Genomic DNA, 6,638 nt, shown 5'->3' on the forward strand with positions numbered 1-6,638 from the left:
CCTTTGTATCACCCTCCTCATCCTCACTCCTCACAGAGAAACACAAAGGGTGATAAAATTATGTGCATTCATTAAAAACGCATTTCAGGTTAATTAAAGCCTTTTGATGATTATGCTGCTTTCTTCTCCAAGTCTCTCCTACGTGCACTTGGATTTTGGGATCCAGCTTTTCACTGGGATTTGGGGATCCAGCTTTTCACTGGGATTTGGGGATCCAGCTTTTCACTGGGATTTTGGGATCCAGCTTTTCACTGGGATTTGGGGATCCAGCTTTTCACTGGGATTTTGGGGTTCAGATTTTCACTGGGATTTTGGGATCCAGATTTTCCCTGTGGCCTCAGGTGGACCCTGGGTCAGGCACTTCAGGAACAGGGGGGAACAAAACCCTTCTCAAAGCTGAAGAGTTCATTCACTGACCCCAGGACAGAAAACCCGGTTCTCTGGCCCCCAGTTTTACCCAGTGTGTCAGAAACATCTCAGAAACCAACTCAGAATAATTCTTGAGTGTGAATTCTGTGTCCATGACTGTTTGGAGCAGTATTTGACAGGAATTCAAAGCTGAGGCTGAACTTGGAGGCTTTTCTTTCTTTAGTCCCCTGAACACAGTGAATACTGAGCATCTTCCTTTTCAGAGAGTCCCAGAATATCCTGAGCTGAACGGGATGCACGAGGATCATCCCAGTCCAGCTCCTGCCTCGGTAATGGCCCCTGTTCTGGGCTTTGTTACACTACAAAGCCAAAGCCACTGAAGTGATTTGGAGCCTGAAGCTCCAGACACGACTCCTCTCTCTCAATTTATTGTATCCCAGGTTTCAGACAAGCTCTGTGCATTTCCCATTTGCCACTGACACGTCTTTATCCACAGCTGAGCCACAAACCCAACAGTGCCCCTGAAACCCGCCTCAGGTGAGGATCACGGAGAGCAGGGACTCATTTCACTCCTCGAGAGGAGTCACTTTATCTGAAATTGAATCCGTGATGCTGGGGTTACTGGGAGATGCTCCACAGCACACAAATATCTCCCTGCTGTTCACCACAAATCCCGGAGCACTTCAGACGCTCGGGGAGCTGGGGAGGGACACAAAGCCAGCAAAGGCTGGGCGGGAGATTACTTTGGAGAATAAAAATAAATTAAAAGACCAAGTAGAAACATGATATAAAACACCAGGGTGGTTTAAACTCTGCATGAGGGCACAGATTGAGAAAATCTGAACAAGGACGAGCCCACGTTGGCTCTGGGGCCAGTGAAGGATCCTCTCCCCACGGACACCCGAGAGCAGGGAAGGATCCCTGGATGCCAGATCCATGTGCTGCCTGTCTGGGCACACAGGGCTGGAGCCAGCTCGTCCATGGATTGACTGAAACTCCAGATTCCCATCAATTTCCACCCTGCAGAGCTGGGATCAAGGTGGTGATGATTCCATCGGAGAAAGGCGGAAAAAGGCTTTGCTCCCTGAGGCTGGAATTGCTGCTCCTGTGGAACCTGCAGGTGGCTGTGCTGACCCTGATGGAAATATTCCAAGGGAATCCCCTTCTGGGAGGTCCCGTGCTGGTTTTCCCTCCCTTTTTTGGAGGGATGAGACACAAAGCCCGTGTTTGCCGCTGGCTGTGCAAGCTCACTGTGTCCTTTCCACACCAAACATGCCCAGCTGTACCCAGGGACACCAAATCCCACGGCTGGAGCTGCCACTCGGGGCAGATTTGCTGTTCCTTGTCCTGGAAATCCCATGGATCTACCAGGGGCATGCAGACATGGGCAGGAAAACCTGCTGGGACATGGCTGAGCACTCCGGGAATTTCCCTTTGGACCGGAGGATTTCTGCGGGGTTTGCTCTCAAACACCTCATTTCTTGGCAGCATAAACCCTGTAGGGAAATGTCCAGGGAACTGCTGGGGCTGTGCCAGGCTCAGGGAGCCCTGGGCACCAGGAAAGCCAGAGGAAATCAGCTGGGATCAAGGACAAGCTGAGAACTGCAGGGGAAAAGGGCACAGGGAGCAAATTCCCACTTTAACTGCACTTGAGGACTTTTACTCTCTCCACTTCCTGTATTTTCTTTCCCAGCATCAAGTGAAAGCTGGTGAGTTCTGTGGATCACAAAACTTTCTAAATCCCCTGAATGCTCCAGCCCAGATTTTGGATGGACTTGGAGGCAGCAGGAGGAGCTCCCTCCACATCTCCCATCCAAATCCTTCCTGCCCTAAGAACTTGCAGGTTTGCCAATATTTGCTTTTGCAGCAAACGACAGCAGAGCCAGTCACCACTCAAGAGAGAGGCAATGGAATTTGATTTCATTCCTGGTTCTTAGGATGGGGTTTTTTTCTGGTTTGGTTTTGTTGATTGGGTTTTTTTCATCTCCTCTCTAACTGGTTCCTCCTCAGGTTTTATTTCTGGGTCCTGCTGCCCTCTATGATAAACAAGATGCTGCTGCTAAACCTTCTCAGGAGGAGAGCGGGATACAATTTTCTTCTCTCTTTTCCTTGTTATGTTGTGCCATAAGAACAATAATATCCCTCCCTTTGTAGCGTAATTAAAATAAACTGCTGTGCTGTGGCATTTAGTCAATTGGAGCAGCCGTTTATTGCCTCGTATGCAACAAATCCTCCGAGATTCCAGCTCAAAGCACTTCTGGATTTTGGCTTTCCTGCTCTGGCTGAGGAGGAGCAGCTGATCCAGGAGCTGCACATTCCAGGGATCCAGCACTGGACATTCCCAGAGCCAGCCCTGCTGCTCCCAGGGGTTACACGTGATGGAAATCCACAGAGGGGAGGATAAAGCTCCAGATCCCAAAGTGCCAGGGCAAATCCTGCCTGCTGGAACTGTCTGGGTGGGAGCTCGGCTTTGCGTTGGTGTAACGGGAATGGGAATGGCACTGGGAATGGGACCGGGAATGGGACCGGGAATGGGACAGGGAATGGCACATGGATGGGACAGGGAATGGCACAGGGAATGGGACAGGGAATGGCACATGGATGGGACAGGGAATGGCACAGGGAATGGCACAGGAATGGCACTGGGAATGGCACAGGGAATGGGACAGGAAATGGGACAGGGAATGGCACATGGATGGGACAGGGAATGGGACAGGGATGGGACAGGGAATGGCACAGGGAATGGGACAGGGAATGGCACTGGGAATGGGACAGGGAATGGCACTGGGATGGCACAGGAATGGCACAGGGAATGGCACTGGGAATGGCACTGGGAATGGGACAGGGAATGGCACAGGGAATGGCACAGGGAATGGGACAGGGAATGGCACAGGGAATGGCACAGGGAATGGCACAGGGAATGGGACTGGGAATGGCACTGGAAATGGGACAGGGAATGGCACTGGGAATGGCACCGGGTGCAGGCCGGGCACAGGGAGCCGAGTGGGAAAAGGCAACCCTGCAGTCCTGGTGATAAATGGATCCTCACAGAAGCCTCCTGCTGGCTCCAGGTTACAATTCCACGTGGGACACATGCCAGACCTTCCCTGGGAACAGGCAGCGGGACTGAATTTCCAACCCTGGCCATGGGACACATCTAAAAACATTCTGTATTCAAAATCCCAGGATCCCTGAGGCTGGAAAAGACTTCCAAGATCGAGTCCAAGCTGTGCCCGATCCCCACTGTGTCCCCAGCCCAGAGCCCCAGTGCCACAATGGGAATATATTTTGGGGCAGGAGAAGGTGAATTCATTTAAACCTTGGGAGATCCCATTTTTTGGGGGCAAAAGAAGGTGAATTCAATAAACCTTTTACCTTGGGAGATCCCATTTTCTGGGACAGAAAAAGGTAATTTCAATAAACATTTTTCCCTGAGAGATCCCATTTTTTGGGGCAGAGGAAGGTGAATTCAATAAACCTTTTACCGTGGGAGATCCCATTTTTTTGGGGCAGAAGAAGGTGAATTCAATAAAGAGTAGGTGATCTCACACCGCTGTGCATCAACCCCAGATTTTCCAGTTCTCTCTTGCCAGAGCACCCTCGAACACAGAATATGAAAAGCAGGTCACTAACAACAACAACAGAAAAAAAAAAGAAGAAAAAGGACAATAAACCTGCAAATTTATAGTGTAATTTTGCCCTAGTTACAACAGTGTACAACTCTGACAAGCAACACTGCTCTCCAAAAACAAATTTATCACCACTGGTTGCTCTTCTATTGCTTTCAATAAGAAATGCCAAAATAAGTATGATTTAACAATGCCATCAGCTGGCTGCAATCCTCGATAGATTCGGTGCATTACAATCAAATTGGTCTCTAAGTGTGGTATTTAAAAAAAATAAATAAAAAAGGAATGAACCCGGACCTAAATCTGCCACTTAATGCTCCACAGCTCTGCCTCAATATTTACTGGGAGCCAGTAGAAAATTGTCTTTGCATTCTAATTTACATATTCACGGGGTTGTCATAGAGCTTGAAAGAGGAGGTTTTCTCTGCTTTGTTATAACACTTTAAATATTATGGTTTTTAGCGCTCAGTTTATGTAAATCCCACCCGGAGCAGCGTGGCTTCGCCTGCTGCTGGGTTTGGGATTCTGCTGCTGGTGATTTTGGGGGAGGAGGTGATTGAGGGTGAAATCCCTGTGCTGGAAATGCTGGGAGCTCAGAGCAGGGAGGATGGAAACCAGGCAGCAGAGCTGGAAGGAATTCCACCCTCCTGGACATGGCTCCCGTTTCCCACAGCAATCCCAAAATCCTGATGGTTCCTCCAGCCCGTGAGCAGTTTGGGGTGAAGGATTTGCCTCTGAGGCTCCAGCTTGAGCTGGGTGGTGCTTTTTGGAGACAAGGCCCAGTGGAGGAGGTAAAAACAACTCCACATTTTGGGTTCTGTACCCAGGGTGTGAAAAACAAGGTTCACATAATTTTTATAGAATTTAAAAGGTTAATAAAAAAACAATTAGGAGAAAAAAATAAAGAATACAGATAGGGCCGGGTGTCTCTGCATTCACCTCACTGACAAAGGATTGTCCCTTAAAAACAGAACCCTGCTCCATATCCATCAATTCTCACACATATTCAGACATTCTGCTTAGCATCTTTGGGGTTCTTCTGTTTAGTTTTCTCTTGCCCCCTTCCCAATGGATCAATGCTCTTGGTGCCATTGAGATTTACATTCCCTGATACCAGAAATGCAATAAATTCCTCCCCCAGAGTTCTGGTCACTGCTGGCCTCATCTGGATAAGAGAGTTTACAAATGCAGGAGTTCTACAGCTATTTTTTTTTTCTCAGTCTTTGGGTTATACAAACAAAAGCAGTTTTTATTTTAATACCATGCCATAGCCTAACATACATGTATTATACCACCATTTCTAAATTTCATCAATAACAGAAATAAAGAAAACTATATTAATACAACCAACTTTCTCATTCTTACACACATAACATTCATTTTAATATTTGTGAAAAGCCAACAATATCAAATGTATCTATAACACAGGGGAGGGTCAGGCAGAGAGAGCAGCCCTGCTCTGTGCCCGGTGCCAGCCAGGTCACCCCAGGGATGCTGTGCTGGGGTTTGGTCCTTGCTGGGCAGCTCTGGGTGCTCTGTGGAGTTTAACAGGGTGAAGGAGAGGTGGGTCAGGAGCTCCTCAGCACAGCTGCCTTTGCTGTTTGTGTGCACAGCTGGAACCCCCAAAATGTCCCTGGGCTGCCGGGGACTCCCTGTCCCTGACCCCTGTGGGGACATGGGACAATGTCAAACCTCTGCTGCCGAGTTATTCCCTGCTCCAGCAGCAAATCCTGGCTCTGGCTGAGCAGCAAGGCCCCGCTCAGGATTCAGGTCTCTCCTACGAGCACTGGGATTTTGGGGTTCAGATTTTCACTGGGATTTGGGGATCCAGATTTTCACTGGGATTTTGGGGTTCAGATTTTCACTGGGATTTGGGGATCCAGCTTTTCACTGGCATTTGGGGATCCAGCTTTTCACTGGGATTTGGGGATCCAGCTTTCACTGGGATTTGGGGATCCAGCTTTTCACTGGGATTTGGGGATCCAGCTTTCACTGGGATTTGGGGATCCAGCTTTTCACTGGGATTTGGGGATCCAGCTTTTCACTGGGATTTTGGGATCCAGCTTTCACTGGGATTTTGGGGTTCAGATTTTCACTGGGATTTTGGGATCCAGATTTTCCCTGTGGCCTCAGGTGAACCCTGGGTCAGGCACTTCAGGAACAGGGGGGAACAAAACCCTTCTCAAAGCTGAAGAGTTCATTCACTGACCCCAGGACAGCAAACCCTGTTCTCTGGCTCCCAGTTTTACCCAGTGGGTCAGAAACGTCTCAGAAACCAACTCAGAATAATTCTTGAGTGTGAATTCTGTGTCCATGACTGTTTGGAGCAGTATTTGCCAGGAACTGGAATTTTGGAGCAGGAATTTTCCAGGAAGCTGAGGCTGAACTTGGAGGCTTTTCTTGACACGGGGCGATGTCAAACCTCCACTGCTGAGTTAATCCCTGCTCCAGCAGCAAATCCTGGCTCTGGCTGAGCAGCACATCCCTCCTCGGGCTGTCCCACCTCCAGCAGCCCCTTCCAAACTCCTCCTGCAGGGCCCAAAACAGGCACACAGCTCCGGTGTGCCAGGAAAAGAGGGGCAGAGATCCCTAAAAACACGGATTTTTGGACAAATGAGGGTTCTGTGCAGCTGCCACATC

Source organism: Cyanistes caeruleus, chromosome 29, assembly GCF_971803275.1.
Source record: "Cyanistes caeruleus chromosome 29, bCyaCae1.hap1.1, whole genome shotgun sequence".
Classification (NCBI taxonomy): Eukaryota; Metazoa; Chordata; class Aves; order Passeriformes; family Paridae; genus Cyanistes; species Cyanistes caeruleus.